At 44.0% G+C, this 17538-nt stretch overlaps 1 long non-coding RNA gene across 1 annotated transcript; it reads right to left on the reverse strand.

Annotated features, from left to right (window-relative positions):
* LOC310852938 lies at positions 1 to 11567 on the reverse strand. The gene is made up of 3 exons (XR_014568461.1): positions 11475 to 11567; positions 556 to 715; positions 1 to 125 (listed from the first exon to the last, which is right to left on the reverse strand). It is a non-coding gene; the product is annotated as an uncharacterized lncRNA (long non-coding RNA).
* Positions 11568 to 17538: the final 5971 nt, after the last annotated feature.

Raw genomic sequence — 17538 nt, forward strand, 5'->3', positions numbered from 1 at the left:
CAGCGGTGATGTTGGAACATGACGAATATTGTTCCTCTTCTGAAAACAGAAAAAGCCTGGTGCTTTGAACTTAATCGTATCTTGATAATGAGGACCTCTTCAGAATAAAATTTGCGGAAGTATAACTTTATGTAATGGTTCTAGGGGTTGCTCATGCGTAAGCCGGTACAAACACCTGGCTGGGTTGCCTGAGTGAAGCTTTTCTGCCACTCACCCGTGGCTGCCTCAATCGCTGGCAGAATCCATCAGTGGGCGTTTCTTAAACTTCTTCCAGCAAAGAAGCTCTTTGACGCTTAGTCTCCTCCTACTCTCTCTGCGTGAAAGCCTTCTGCGCAAGGAGGGTGTAGGCAGCGGAGGACCCCTACTCTCCCCGCTGGTCCCCGGCAAGGAGTCATGGGACCGCCTCGCCACTTCCCCCATCTGCCCCCCTTCTCCACTGGTGCTACACTGATTCTCTTCCCCAGAATTTGGGCTGCCTCTCCCAATCCCGGGACGCTCTCTGGAATCTCTCTGGATTTTGCTCTCTCCCTCCGGCACTGATGGCAGTTCCCTGACACTTTAGATAGGGGGTGCTTTCTAATGCCAATACTTAGGACTGTCAAGTTCCAGCTGATGGAAAGAGCTTGTGTTCAGCTTTTACTCTCATAAAATGTTTCACAAGTTCATGTGTGAATTAGTGTTTGTTCTGAATCATAGTGCCCCAGATCTGTCAAGGCTTTAAATCAAAGGAAGAAGAAAAACAAGAACACTCAGTTTGGCAAGATCTTCCAGTAGAGAAAAGTTTCACATGTCATTCAGCCATATAATCTGTGGCAACATCACAAGTAGAAGCATGGTCCCCCTATTTACATTCAGTTTAAAGGACTAATTCACTTTTTAAAAAACCCTAGATTATATTTAACAGGCAAAGATATATTTATATTATATTTAATGGTAGTAGATGCCTGCAGTTGGCTGGTTAGTCAGTTATCCATCCATTCAGTCCCCATCACACTGCCTCTCAATCCCTAGTGTAACTGATCTCTTCTTCTTTCATCAAGGCACCTCCCCCCTTTAATGTTCCAAGGAACTCTTCCTAGTCCTCACCTGATTTATGCTTTTCCAGTCCTTCACAGAAGCTGGACCAAAAACATTCCGTTGGCTTTGCTGCCTGGGCATTTGTAATGTTCACGAGCATTCCATACCATCACACCTGCTCAGCCAATGGATGCCAGAAGCTACACTGCCACAAACACAATACAATATAGATTTACAGCTGACATGTAATTTGTATAGTTTTTGATAGCTGACATTTTATGTAATTTCCAGAGGGATAAGCCGTGTTAAGTCTGTTGCACCGAAAACAACAAAAAGCCTTGAGGCACCTTAGAAGCTTATGCCACAATAAATTTGTCTGTCTTTAACTCTCAGAAAGACACTTTCTTGCTTTATGATATTTGACATCTGAGAAAACCCAATCAAGATGCTGTGAAACAAGTTTAAGACACTCAGATTATGAATAGTGGGACCAGTTATAGAATTCAGCGACAGAACTTTAAATCAGTTGTGATCCCACCTTTTCCATACTTTGTTTTAACTTTATATTAGATACATTTTTCTGGAACTTTGCAACCACCACCAGACACTGAGCAATACAGACAAAAAGTGATATCAGTACCAAAGCAGGCAGCTGAAGTGATGAAGCAATTCTAGATTTGAGAACCTCCAGATATATCCATAGTGCTATTCAGATATTCATCTCAACACATATAAGGGGGAGGGATGGGATTGCATATGTTGCAGCCTCTGACCTCACCTCCATGCATTGTCAGCATAATATATAAAAGGGTTTTTTGTGTATGTAGTCTATGGGCACCACTTCTTTCCTCCATTTTGCCAAACTTGTATAGGCCAGGGTTAGGGGTCCTGGTATTGCTTATGGGCCTACATACAAATTGTGTGCATATACAAGCCATGCGCTCAGGGAAATCATGCCTCTTCAAAAGTTATTTGTTTGTGTTGACAGATCATATACATGCACAGTTTGAATGTGTGTATACTCTTTCAGTACACCAAACTGAAAGAGCGATGCAATTCACCTATATGCACATTCTGATGAATGTCTGAATAATGCTACTATGAAACTGTGCTAAACAGTCCTGAGTGATTTGCAACTGCAGCAGGTAGAACATCATTCTGAAGTGTACCAGCCTCCTATTACTATCCATCAGCCCCACCTCTTACCTTGACAAGAGGAGAATATGCAGGATTTGGTGGGAGCAAACTTGTGCTCACTGTTAAGCCAAACAATCCGCTGGTTGACACAGATACTTGTGCGTGTAGAAGCAGAGCTAATTGTTGGTGGAATTGTTATAATGATGAGCTATCCACTCAGCCATGTAGCTCAGGCATGTCCAACAGGTAGATCGTGATCTACCGGTAGATCACTAGACATCTGTGGTAGATCACTGGTAGATCACTGGCTCCCCCTAAAGAAGCTCAACAACTTTGGCTTGCCTAAAAAAAGCTCAAAAACTTTGATTTGAAATCCCCCAAAGGGGGTAGATCCACTGCTAGCTTTTAACTCTGTGAGTAGATTGCAGTCTCTTGGGAACTGGCCACCCCTGATTCTAGCTGAATTGGTGACTGTGGCATTGATTTTGTTTATGCAAGTTCATGACATCACCATACCACACCAAAATATGGTGTCATCAGTGAAGTCACATGGGTCTTCACAGTCAATAGGATGAAACAGCACTGTGGGCAAATGAAGCTGAGGTACCTGAGGGCAAAGAAGCAGAAAGAAATGGCACCAAGGAGAAGAGCACAGAAAACAGCCCATATGTGTGATCCCAAGCACAAATAATAATAATAATAATAATAATAATAATAATAATAATAATATAAAAGCAGGTTCTCTCCCCCCACCCACCCATGCAGAGCAGAATAATGGCTACCAACTGAGCAAGTTTCCTTGCACAAAGTCAAACTGTTGGTCTATCTAGCTTAATATTGTCTTCATTGACAGGGAGTAACTCTCCAGCCCTGTCAGCAGATGCTGAGGACTGAACCAGGGATCTTTAGCATGCAATGCATGTCCTCTACCACCGAGCTGCAGTTCTTCAACAAACTTACATTTCAGTCCTAATCTACACTGCTTTCTCACTGAAAGAGTTTTACATGACATTCCTTGTCTAGTTCCCTTAATTCTACAGTATTGTTTAAAATTTAATCATTCAATGAAATTAAGCACCCAGAACTGATTTTTGGGATAATAGAAAAATAATACAAATTCCCAGAGGTTTTCTTAGGGGGGGGGGGCGGGGTGAGGCAAGGGAGACTAGGGATATATTGATACTACTTTGCATAATGGATTCTGTTTTATTATAGCTAAATTGTCCACATTATTGTCTTCGATTTCCTGTAATATTCCCCCTAGCAGATGGAAAATAAAATAAAGTCAACTGTGATAGCTATTCCCCCACTGAAAAAGAAATTCATTCTGTCTATGCCAATATATAAAAAGAGCCCAGCATTCACAGTCCTTCCTGTGGGGATTCACTTTCTTTGCACAGTTATGAAATCAAACTGTTCACTGCACTTGACTTGGTCAGGACTTCATAGGTTATATTCTATTCCCTGGACGCACCGGCATTATAAAAACTAACCCACAATGTGCCCTTCTGCTGGGATTTTCCTTTGGATGCAATCCCCCAGATGAAATGTTATTACTTGTTTGGTGATCCCTGACTCTATGTTTGTTTACCTTACATTTCACAGCGAAAGCCTGGATTTCGTTGCGGATTCGTAGAGCAAATATCAAGCGGTTATTATCGAATAGTTAAAGGCCTGGGAGATTTCGCAGAGGGAGAGCTCCAACCTTCCACCTTCCTCCAAACACAGCAGCTGCCTCCACTACTACAGCTTCTCCTTCTTGGGAAGAACAATGGGAAGAACAACAATAGGCTTGTGTCCTGCTCTGTGGCTTCTTGAGTCTCACAGGGGAAGCTGGCGGTGTCTGGGAAAGTCAAGTCCAGCAGATAAAGTCAAGTCCATCCAGGTAGGCAAAGTTAAGTCACAATAGACAAAATCAGATCAAGAGGACCAAGTCTTGAAAATGGCTTTTTCATGTTAACCAGGAAGTAACCTATCCAGACAACGGAATGACTCTTTTTATCTCTGTGGCTACAATCTGGATTTAAGATAATGCATCATAAGAAGTTAAATAATAGAAGCATAGAAAGGACCCTGTGTCATCTAGTCCAACCCTCTGCAGTGAAGGAATCACAACTAAAGCATCCATGACAGATCACAACCCAACATCGGCTTCAATTCCCCAGTGAAGTCCACCACCTTCCAAGGGACTCTGTAGAACAAGTTCTTCCTAATATCTGGAAGCTGCCCATTAACCGAGCAGGAACACAGGTAATCTTGCCACAGTTTCTCTGTTATGGTGAGAGATATTCTATTTCCACATAAATTGGAGTAGTTTATTTCAAAATGCACATATATACATATACAGTGGTGCCTCGCAAGACGAAATTAATTTGTTCCGCAAGTCTTTTCGTATTGTGAGTTTTTCGTCTTGCGAAGCACGGTTTCCCATAGGAATGCATTGAAAATCAATCAATGCGTTCCTATGGAAACCGCCTTCAGACCAGGTCCGGGGACAGTCTGTCCCCCGACCTCTTCTGAAGGCTGGCGGGGGGCGAAAGTCTTTGCTTCCACCCCGCCTGCTTCCCGGGACAGCGGAGACTTCTCCGCTGTCCCAGGCGATCTTAAAATGCTGGCGGGCGGCAGCGCTGCCGCCTGCCAGCATTTTAAAATCGCCCCGGGACAGCGGAGGACTTCTCCGCTGTCCCGGGGCGATTTTAAAGCCCCCGGGAAGGCAGGCGGGGGGGAGCAAAGACTTTCGCCCCCCGCCGGCCTTCAGAAGAGGTCCTGGACCTCTTCTGAAGGCCGGCGGGCGGCGAAAGTCTTTGCTCCCCCCCGCCTGCCTTCAAAAGCCGTCCGGGAGAGCGGAGAATCGCAGCGCGTTTCTCCGCTCTCCCGGGAAGGCAGGCAGGGGGGAGCAAAGACTTTCACCCCACGCCAGCCTTCAGAAGAGGTCCAGGACCTCTTCTGAAGGCCGGCGGGGGGCAAAAGTTTTTGCTCCCCCCCGCCTGCCTTCAAAAGCCGTCCGGGATAACAGGAAGCGCTTCCCTGCTATCCCGGACCGCTTTTAAAATGCTGGCGGTGGGGAGCAAAGCCTTTCGGCCCCCGCCGGCCTTCCTGGACCTCTTCTGAAGGCTGGAGGGGGGAAAAGGCTTTGCTCCCCACCGCCAGCATTTAAAAGAGGTCCCCGGAGATTTCCCTATGGGCTTTCTTCTTGCGAAGCAAGCCCATAGGGAAAATCGTCTAGCGAAGCGACGCAAAAACTGAAAAACCCTTTCGTCTTGTGGGTTTTTCGTCTTACGAGGCATTCGTCTTGCGGGGCACCACTGTATTTTAACAGATGCACATTTTATGCAAATCTGTTTTGCCCTCATTTTTTTGGAGATGTATTTCCTCTTTTTGAATTATACATAAGAGGACACTAAAATGTGGGTGATCTAAGAGGGACGCATGGAAATCTTACTAGCCAGGCAGATCCATCTGGGAGCAAGCAGTCCTTCAGGTTTCCAGGTTCCAAGCCTTGGAGGGCTTTATAGGCCAACACCAATACTTCAGATTGAGCCAGCCAACAAATTGTAAGCCAGAGGAGTGCTGTTTTTCTTTCTTTCATGATTTGTGTGTTCCCTATTGCTGTTACCCATTAGGAATCTTGTTGTTCTGTTCAGAATCAATTGAAGTTTCGGAGCAAGCTTCAAAGGCAGTCCCCCAAAACTGAAATGATTGAGCCTGGATGTTATTGGAGCATGAATAATTGTGATTAGATTTCCTTCTTTCCAAGAAAGGCTGCATTTGTCATGCCAGATGAAATTGGTCAGAGGTTATAAAGAGGTGGAGATGTTAACAGGGCTCCCTTTGTAAGCCCCAGGTCTAAAAGCAACACACCTCTCCCAAGCTGAGCAGCACCTGATGCCTTTGTGGGAGTGCAGCTCCATCAAGATAGGGCTAAATCGAATTCCTGTTCTGTTAGCACCTTGGTCTTCATTGGCACTCAGCTTCAGTTTATCTCATCCAGCTATTACCTGTTCCAGCCTAGGATGGTTACTTCAGCATTATTTAGACAATTCTATGGGAGGGATGCAGCACAGTGCTAAGGGAGATTGTTCCATCAGCACAATCATTTCTGCTGGCCTGATGGAATAGTCTCTACTCTCCTGTTCCCTCCTGAGCCTCCCTGAGTCAATTTGGGGGAGGGATGGGGGGAAAGCCATTAGCAGAAGTCCTTTCACAGACTTCCACTAGCAGAAGCAGATATATGAACCCAGCCCTATAATTTAAATGGAAGGGCACCTCACCATAGTGTGGAAGATTGTAACCAGGTGCATGCAAGAGCAGTGTGTGGTATGGTGGACTGTCCTCCTAGCAATGGTGTCACTACTGTTTAACCTGGCCAGGGTTGAGCTGGGGTGTGTGGCTGCATCCTGTGGGACCACTGCCAGTGCAGCCATGAAGCCCCAATTTCACTGCCACCCTACCCTAGTCCAGATAGTAAGGCAGCAGCACGCCAATGCTGGAGTGAGGAGGGTGGCTCCAGGCAACCACACGACCACTACAGCACCCTTCAGATAGAAAACTCATTCAAATAGCTGTCCATAGCGTATATACCAGAGATGGTAAACCTCTGGTTCTCCAGATGTTTTTGGACTACAACTGCCATAGGCCCTGACCATTGACCACACTGGCTGGAGTTGATAGATTTTTTAGTCCAATGACTTTTGGAAGGCTATAGGCCCCCATCTCTTATCTACAGCATTGGACCTATGCTAGATGTGCAGTAGTCCATCCTTCACACATCTTTTTTGTTAAGTCAAAGCATCCTCTTACTTTCACAGGAGTAGCAGTCTTGGGGCTACCAAATCATGGTGGGGATGGTGCTTGAAACTTGATAATATGCATGTCTCATAAAATGTTCTGCACATACCAGCTGATGATTACACTGAACTTGTGAGAAGGCTGAACAGTTTTATTTTTCTTGCTCCAGGGAGGCTTTCTGCAATAAAGCTGGAGAACCCCTTACCAACAAAACCTGACATTGCTCCCTTGGGCATAAACTTATTAGGGGCCATGGCAATTTCAAGCCCAAATTACTGGGACAGTTCCTTATGAGAAAGGGCATAATTACAAAGTAGCATCATTCCTCTAATGTCATGGTGATTATCATAATTACTTTTATTTACATACATTCAAATGTTATGCTAAATGCTGTAATTAATGTGATGGCCACCTTTTGCTTTGTGTCATGCAAAATGAGAGATGATTCAAGGACTGTTCTCTCCTAAAGCTACTCCCTTTCTTTCAAAGCTAATGAATGATTTAGTTTGAGACTCGAGATGCTGCTGGCCAAATCCTTTCAGCTGCAGAAAAAAAGGGCAGAAGCACACTACAGAATATACACTTCTGGAGAAATTGCGGAAAATCTGGGACTTGCTTGTAGTCAGGGTTTGTAGATGACCCCTGCAACCCCCCCCCCCAACATATGCATAAGAATGTCCCTTTCTAAAACTTCTTATTTCCTGTCTCAATATTAGAGATGTGGAGGCTTGGGTGGGGAAACAGGTTTTTGTTTTTTGTTTTTTGAAAAACTGATCTCCCCTCCATTTTTCCCACCACCTCCAGGTCTTCTTATCTCTACTCAATATCAGCAAAAGCTGTATGTGATAAAAACTCAGAACAGGCATAGGAAGAAAAAGACCAGTGCATCCCTTAACTCCTGGTGATTTAACAAGACACACCAGTCTTGCAAAGGGTAAACATCAATAAGAAGTTGATTTTCAAAAGTTAACTTCAGAACTCTGCACACCAATGTGCTTTGAAAAAGAGACCCCTATTGGAATGACTGGGTGATATCCATCATTAGTCATAGTCAGAGTAGACTCACTCCATTGATTTTTAATGACCCTACTCTGGTATAAGAAACTTAAGAGATTGTGTGTTATATTGATGAGGATTCATTGCATTGCCTTTTTGTGTGTGTGTAGCCCTAGAATCCCACCAGTGCCTACCACTGAGTGAAGGTGTCAGCAATGACATCCACATGCCACACAGACATAGAGGGAGCCATCAAACTCACAAAACTAGGGAAATGCTCCTAGCATACTGACACCATAGCACCTTCACTCCATCAGCCCCTGTTGTGTTCTTGGATCTCAATCCATAATGCATCTCAGAGAAGGTCCCATATGAAGTGGAGGCAGTGCCAGGGCAGCTGGCACCTCCCTTCCATACTCCTGGATCCTCCAGGCCAGAGGATGTGACCTTGCCCAACTCTTCTGATTCAGGGGATATCTCTCCTAGGCAGCCCTCTGCACAATAAGAGCGAGTGGCTGCAGAATAGGACAGTGGCCCATTAAACAACATACACCTCCTGCTGGCTCCACCCCTTCTGAGAAGCTATCAGACCAGACTTCAGGAGGACATGCAGACAAGGTAGCATCTCATTCTGAAGTATTGCTGGCCAGATATAGCTTAAGGGAACTCTCCATGGTCCTGCCCAAAGGGTGCTTTGCTGTGCCTTAGCTTCACCTTTCTCCCTGTTGTTACCACATATGGGATTTATATACTGGTGGTGATTGGGTATGGAGTTACACCATGGGTAGCCAATGTGGTGCCCAGTATGGTCAATGGCCAGGGATGATGGTAGTTGGAGTCCAACAACATCCCGAGTTTGCCATATTGGCTATCCCTGAGTTGTACTGTATCTTTTGTTTATTGTGGTCATGTAGGTAGAGCAGTTGCCAACACAGTTTTTTAAACCTCTCCACCACCACTTGAAGTTAATGCGAGGGAAATTTCCTGTGCTATGCCTAGGCCTGGTACAAAATTGTACCACTGTTAGATGTGAGGCCATAGTCTGGGGGGCAATAGACTATGGTAAATATGTGCCGGTTCCCTGTGCTGTCTCCAGCTCTGCATTCTGTTTGGCCACGCCATGTATTTGTGAATACCTGGGGTTCCTCTAGAAAAGTGAGGCTTTTGCAAAATATGAAAACACTCAACCAGGGTAATTCCATATAATGATAATTTATTATTTGCACCCCGCCCATCTGGCTGAGTTTCCCCAGCCACTCTGGGCGGCTTCCAACAAAGATTAAAAATACATTAAAATGTCACACATTAAAAACTTCCCTTCAGAAGTCTTCTAAATGTCAGGTAGTTGTTTATCTCTTTGACATCTGATGGGAGGGCGTTACACAGGGCGGGCACCACTACCGAGAAGGCCCTCTGCCTGGTTCCCTGTAGCTTTGCTTCTTGTAATGAGGGAACCGCCAGGAGGTCCTCGGTGCTAGACCTCAGTGTCTGGGCAGAATGATGGGGGTGGAGACACTCCTTCAGATATACTGGGCCGAGGCCGTTTCGGGACTGGTTGGATGCAGAGCAGTGGTGGGAGGAATCAGCTGGGGAACCACCGAGGCAAGAAGGCTCAGAGCCTGGGGAGTGGGGGTGAGATGACAGTGAGCAGTCAGAGGGTAAGACTAGGAAGAGGAGGTGTCTGAAGCTGGAGAGGTGACAGGGCTTGGGGAAAACCCTGGAGAGGAGGGGACTTAAGATGGCTGTGGGGAGGTGGGGATGCGGCAATTAGAGACCTGCGGCTAATCTTGCACCAAAGAGTTGTCCCATTGTATCAGGAGACATTCTGTCCTTAAAGGTACCAGGAATGGCCTTATCTTATCTACCACACACCAGAGTGTATGCATAATACAGAAGAGGCCCAAGTTGCTGCATGGGAGTCCTTTGCCTGTTTGCTTAATTAATATGCAATTAACCAGAGTCCTTATGTGGAATCATAGTTGGGCGTTATCCCAAATGATTGGAAGGTAATCCATACATATGTATAGTCTTAACAGATAAGGGGAAAGTATATTAGCCCCCTTCTTTGGAAGGGTGCTCAGTCCTTTGGATATTAATCCACTGAGCCTGTCTGTCTGGTCAGCAAAAACAATAAATGTTCCTTTGTTCTTCTCATGCAACAGCGTGGTATTTTCCTTTCAGCCTCTTAATTTGTAACAGGGATTTTTCAATCTCAGCAACTGATCCATGGGGCAAGATCTACTAGGGATAAGCTGCTGTGCTTATTAGGCCTGACACTCCACCAAGTCTGTGCAGATCATGTTCTTGCTAATAAAGAGTTCTTTCCTACCTGCACGGTGTGATTTGCTGCCTGCTTGCTCCTGACACCAGGATAGGATTGTGCTCTTAGATAGGGAGTTTTAATCCTCCTCTTTTCCTCCTCTTTCGTTAGCTTGCTGGTTGGGTTTAACTAAAGTAGAATATGTGTCTAAGGAAAAAAAACACACAGGCATGTGATCTTGAAGAAAGGTAGAGAACTTGTGATGGCATTTAACACTTCTTGCTTACCTAAGGGCTACCATTACTGAGGAATTTGTGCCAAGGTACTTAAATGTGGATGAAGGTATTAACAATGTTCTAGTGAGATGAACTATAATGTGATTTGGCTTGTTCTTCTCAGTTGCAATACATCCTGGATGAAGCATGCAAATCTGCACTCTTAGAATATGAGTGCAATGACTACTAGACACAAGGAGATGATTCATGGTATAATGAAAGGCTTCAGGGTGGTGGCGGTAGGAGGGGGAGAGAGAATTCAACCTTTCTAAATGCAATTGATTGTATCTTCCCATTAGTTTGCATTGACTCTGCAGGAGCTATTGTACACCAATGAGTAAATAATAGGGTTATTCCCCCTCAGGAAAAGTCTCCATGCTGTAGTGTTGCAGTCTCAGAGCATTGTTCATGTCTACATTGAAATTTACATTTTGGGAGCATAAAGGCTAGAGATGAACAATGGCTTTTAAGAGAGTTGGATGGTAGAACAGAACCATCCATCGATGCCTGTGAAAAACAAGCTCATTTCTTTGGTCTCATTATTGCCTTTGGTCAAACAGATTTCAAAGCATTCAGCATGGAAAGAAAATAGTTTAAGTGAGTTGGGCTTGTGGATAGTATGATGCTACCATTATTTCCACTGGTATAAATATTCATTTCTTTGTTTCCTTGTCATGGGCAAGCTCAGGGTTCTAGCTCCCCAGTCACAGTGGAGATTGCCCTTCCCCACAGTATCGCTAGGAGCTTTTATTTTTAATGTAAGATTTTTTATAAAAAACAAAGGAAATAGAATAAGAAGACAAAAAATGAAAGACACCCTCCCACCAGCTTTGCAAGTACCTTCCACACACCAAAGGCATTTGCGAAGGAGCACCTTGTTACTCCCCCCTCCACACCAGGCCTCCAATCTTCTAAGGTCCCATTGCCATGGCAGCTGCCCAGGCCTCCTAGAAGCAGCCACAGCTGGGCTGCAGGAGTCTGTACTCCCAGAGGAGCCATACCTTGGCTGTGGAGAAGTGAGCCAGGAGCTCCAGCCAGTGGTGTTTTGGCTTGGCCCAGGTCTTGCTGTGGAGGCTGTGCCTGTATGGAAGTAGGCCTGGGAGGTTGCCACGGTAACAGGGCCTTGGGGACAGGTTTCAAGGAGGCCTGGTGGAGAGGGGGAGTTGAGATTCAATTCTGCAAGGTGCACCACCTTCTTCATCATCATCATCATCATCATCATTTGATTAGTTATATGCTGCCCATCTGCTGTGTTACCCCAGCCACCGAGAAGGCTAGTCCCTGGACCTATTTGTATGAACATTGGCAGGCTTATTCCCCAACGACACCTACTTTATGTACCCAGTTTCCAAATTGATTGCCCCCACCCCCCGGAGAAAAGCAGTTAGGGGATGGAATGTAATTTCTGTTTTACCACCCATTAATGGTAATGTTTGCCCTTGTGGGAGAACCATTCCTCCTATCTTTCTGAACCTTGTCAGGCTTCATCCCCACACAAATGCTGGAGGAGACTCTTGAGAGTCCCATGGACTGCAAGAAGATCAAACCTTATCCATTCTTAAGGAAATCAGCCCTGAGTGCTCACTGGAAGGACAGATCCTGAAGCTGAGGCTCCAATACTTTGGCCACCTCATGAGAAGAGAAGTCTCCCTGGAAAAGACCATGATGCTGGGAAAGATGGAGGGCACAAGGAGAAGGGGATGACAGAGGACGAGATGGCTGGACAGTGTTCTTGAAGCTACCAACATGAGTTTGACCAAACTGTGGGAGGCAGTGGAAGACAGGAGTGCCTGGCGTGCTATGGTCCATGGGGTCACAAAGAGTTGGACACGACTAAACAAATAAATGACAGAAAACAAAAAAAAGTTAAAGACTTTTTATTTTTAGTCTTTAAATAAACTTTAAAGGTTTCCTGCATGAAGATCCCTGGATGAATCTGTCCAAAATATGGTAGCTATAATCCACTCAGGAGGTGCTCCTTAGCCTGCCTATTTCATCCATTTGAAAAGGAGCAAGTTTATAGCCATTTTAAAATTCCCATTATAGCCTGAAGCAGAGCTCCAGATTTAAGAGATCAAATTTGGAACAGAATAATGACTTGAATTAGAACTCCATGGATCTGAAACAGATTTGGCTGCTTTCAGATCCTACAGATACAAGGTGACTCTTGTACAAAACCAGTATGGTCTACATCAGTGTTTCCCAACCTTGGGTCCCCAGCTGTTTTCGGACTAAAATTCCCATCATCCCTGACCAATGGTATTGCTAGCTAGGGATGATGGGAGTTGTAGTCCAAAACCAGCTGGAGACCCAAGGTTGGGAAACACTGGTCTACATCTCACCATAGTGGGAAAGACTGTGACCAGGCAATCTGTGTATCCGCTTAGTGTCCAGGTGTTAACAATGGATGGGCAGCCTTCTTTCTTACAGTTCTTCATATTTACTTGGGCTTGACAGCCCTTGAAATAAAGCACTATCTTCTGCAAACCACAACCATCTTGCTTGATAATCTGGGCAACCATGATGTCCACACCTGTCTGAGAATGCTGCTGTCTCACTCCAGTCTTCAGGCTATCGTTGGTTGCTGCAGGCAATGCATATTGTCACAATGCCAGCACACATGTAAGATCTGAGAACGCTGTCCTATGCAGTTTCCTGGGGACATGCTGAATTAAACACACACACAACGGCAGAACATCTGCTTTGCATGTAGAATGCAAGGAGTCAATTCCCAGCATCTTCAGGTAGGCTGAAAAATACTGTCTGAAACCGTGGAGAGTGGCTGCCAGTCCACCTAAGCAATGGACCATTAGTCTGACATTGTATAAGTTGGTTCTTATTGAGCTGTAATAGATGCAACAGAGGCAGAATGGGGAGTTAGGTGCATGACTATCATTTTTGGCCACAGCACGCCTACGTTTGCCCTTGAAGTAGCAATTAGACTTAGAGGAGGAACTTAAAACCTTCCTATAGTTCTCTCTCCCACACCACCATTCCACAATATTCTTCTCTAAAAACCACCCACAAAATAGCCATAAGGTCACCTGTACTCTTAGTCCCTTGTAATAAATATAATACATAAGGGGAGGGAAATTTTAGACCTTCAAGGCAATATTTATCAGATAATGTTAACTTTCTGCTGCATACAAATACCTATCTAGAGTTTTCTCATTGTGTAACAGATACAATGAATTTTCAATTAAGCCCTCTAGCAAGTTGGAAGGTTTTTAATTATTGTGTTTGGTAAGCCTTCATGGAAACTCAGTAAAAACAAGCTGTAAGAATAATAGTTTTAATTAAGCCAATCGATCATAAAAGACCTATCAACACAGGTGCTTGTAATGTTATCACTCAGGCCCAGGTTTCTTGTTAGGTATCACATTAGGTAAACCACTGGGGTTGTTTCAAAATGGCAGCTGTGCTCAGTCCTTCTCCTTTCCTCTGTACTGTGAAGGAATGCTTACCCCAGGATGGCATGTCATTTTGCCCTGGTACCAGTGGCAGTCAATGACTTTCAGCAGAGATGGAGAAACATTATATGGAGAAGAGGGGGAGAACTAGATGCAAGGGTGCCATTTTACCAGCACCCCCATCATAGGAAGCTGCCTCATAATGAGTTAGACCATTGGGCCTTGTAGCTTTGTATTGTCTACACTAGTGTTCTTCAGCCTTGGGTCCCCAGATATTGTTGGATTACAACTCCAATCATTCCTAGCAAGTTTAGCCAATATTGTCATGGGCCAGGAATTTGCTTCACCTGCTGCTGATCAGCCTTCTTGGTCTTGATGAGAACTAGCTGTCTCCAGCTTTCTTAAGCATGGTTTCCAGCCTCAGTCAGTTGCTGGAAACAACATCCGTCATTCCTGATCAGACCTTGCTGCTTCTTGTAACCTTGGACCTTTGGCTTTCTTGACTCCTGGATCATCTTCCTATGTGAACTGAGATACTCTTGACCTTAGGACTGGACTGGACCTTGTATACAGACTCCGCCTCCAGGCAAGTACCCCCCTGAGACTTGGCTGGGTGGCTTCTCCCTCCACTGAACTCTACTGTGGCTGGCAGTACAGGACTACAACAAATATTCAGGGATGATCCAGCAATTTATGGGGAACCAGGATTGAAGAACACAAGTATATTCTAGTCTACACTGACTGGCAGTGTCTCTCCAGTATTCCAGGCAGTGTTCCCACCCCTACCTGAATTCACCAAGGATTGGACCTGCGTACAAAGCTGGTGCTCTACTGTTGAGCTATGACCCTTCCACAAAAGTATAAAGCGTATTTCTGGCACGAGTGATTCAGAACACAACCCATCAGGAGATTGTCATACACAAAGCCCATGGATATAAAGAGCATCCATGAGCTATAGGAAGCTGTATGGATTTGTCAATCTGGCAGGCCATGATTGGCTCTCTTGGCATCTTCTTTTCTCCTTTAAAAGTAGCTGCACTGGTGCCGAACGTGGATTGACACCACTGTCTTGGGAGGTGATGTAATTCTTCCCCTTACATCACAGCTCCAATCTAAATCTTTTCATCCTGAAGCTGCTGTTAGCCACAAAGTGGGATGGATGGGAAAGACACATATAATGTAGGCAATAATATGGGAAGAAAAGGAGGAAGAAGAAATTAATTTAGCATTCTAAAAGAAAGAAACCCCCTTACAGAAGTGATACATTTCATCCTAATTACACAATTACTTTTATGTCTTGGATAAAAAATTGCTCAACATCCAAAAGCATCTAGTAGTGAATTTACTTCATCAATTTGACTTGATCTATCATTTATTTAAACCAAAGTTTGATGAAAATTTTAAGCAGTTCTAAAGCACGCAAATCATTAAAGAAATTGGATAATTAGTGGAGGATACTTTATGGCAACAATACATTTAAACTTTCATCTTGTAAAAACTACTCCTTAGTTTACCCCCCCAACTTTAATGATTTATGCTTTGAAGTAAATTATAGTTGAGCTTTTAATATTCCAAACTCAAAACATAAACTATAGACGTCCATTTCAAAGACACTGCAGACTGCAGTGACTAGCTGTTGTAGTCATCCACACTACTAGTTTCATGAAATATGTAGTGGTCCCAAGAGAGATCCCATCATCATCATCATCATCATCATCATTATTAATTATTATCACTTATTTTATTTTATTTTATATATTGAGACATAGATGACAATTGTGACAGTGTTGCTGTTATGCACCCACATTCACATCAGTGGTTTGCACTCTACAAGCAAGCTTGTTCGATGTATAATGATCTTGGCTGCAAAGTGTAGTAATATAATATTAATAAATTGATTTTTTTTAATAAAAGGAAAATAAGCATGACTCTACAATTAGCTCTCCTTTGCTGGATTGCACTACAGGTAGTTTATAGTAGCTCATAAAATGTCTGGGCAGGGGCGCTCTGTCACCTCTGTGTTTTGTACTGGTGTTGGGACTAAATATATGTTAAACAAATGCATAACTAGGTACGAAAGCAGCATAGTTTATATCCTTGTTGAACTGAGAAACTATGTAACCACTGGCATGGAAAGAGGAAAATAATTGGATGAGGTGTACACTGCAGACAAAATGCTTCTTCAGCAGCGAGACTGCAAATTTTGGAACAAGAAATGCAAAGCAGTAAACATTATTATTATTATTATTATTATTATTATTATTATTATTATTATTTATTAAATAGTCTTCCAATAACCTAACAATGACCACAAGTACTAATTGGGAAATATATACATGCAATATATAAAAGATAAAAGGCAAAAATAGAAAGGAGAACAGCTGGGTTTCTACAGAGTGCATCTAAGGCAGTAGAACATCTCCCCAAGCTGACTATTGCATTCTCCGAAATCTGCCCTGATCACAAAACCTCCCAAGTTCCCCACCATAATGTCAGTCTTGTAACATTAAACATTTAAGTGACCAGATCAGATGAAAAGCAAAACTGGCAAATGTCCAAAACTGCAACAGCATACCTAAAGTGCAGAGCTGCCCGATGGATGCCTGAAGCTGCAGAGTGACCATCTTTATAATAACCTCCTTCCCCAAAGACACGGGGTTGTAGCAGGGTGGGGAATCAAAAGGAAAATGAGGGAAAGTTTTGTTTTCGTGGGTTGGGTTTTTTTGTTGAAAAAAACAACAACCCAGGTTCTAAAGAAACTACATATTTGACGAGGCACACCTCCTTACTACCAAAGAATGTATTATTTTAGGAGTAGCCAGCATGGGTTCCTTCAGTAGTTTTGGATTGTAACTTCCATCAGTGGTAGCCAACATGGTCAATGGCATAGGAAGATGCCATCTGCAGGGCAATACTTTGCTAGCCCTGCAATGATTGTTTCTTAAAATGGAGACTCTTCCTCTGAGTTGGTTTTGACCTAGGGTTCCAACTCAAGAGTGGTGGTTCTCATGTCCCCAAGCACCTCATATGAATCTGTGGCTATTATTCCTTAGCTTTAGCTATGATTGCTCAGAAGTAGGGGTGCATGAGAAGTTGGGATGCATGAAAAGCATTGAGCTTTTGCAAGCTCTCCATCTGAGCCCTTGCAAAATCACGAGCCTTTTGCTAGCAGCCAGTTCAAGGGCATTTGTCTCCAATTCGCCCTTCTCAAGAGCTTACATTTTGGGAAAGGGGAAAGTGTCTGTGAAGACAGCAGTGAAAGGGTCAAGCATTGCCAGGGCCAACATGGAGCAACCTTCTCTGCTGGAGACTGTTTATTAGTCCCAGAAGCCTGGAAGGCCCTTTGAGAAGGCTTTTCCCACTAAGGATTCTAGAAAGTCATTCCACTAGGCACCCATAAGTGGGACAGTTGTAACAAAGGCAAGGAGGTGGGCCTGTGTGAGAAGGTCACACTGAAAGCATCTTTCCCAAGGCCTTCCAAATCTGGAGTATAATACTTCTCAGAATGTGCCATTTAACATTTGGCATTTGTGATATTTTGGTTCAGAAGTAGATTTTCATCACATCAAGTTATCTGGTTACTTTCTCCAGGGAGAAAGGCTTGTCACTTGATAGTGGAACATCTACTTTTCGCTCTGAAGGTCCCAGCTTCAAT

Source organism: Podarcis gaigeae, assembly GCF_964106915.1.
Source record: "Podarcis gaigeae genome assembly, chromosome: 9".
NCBI lineage: Eukaryota > Metazoa > Chordata > Lepidosauria > Squamata > Lacertidae > Podarcis > Podarcis gaigeae.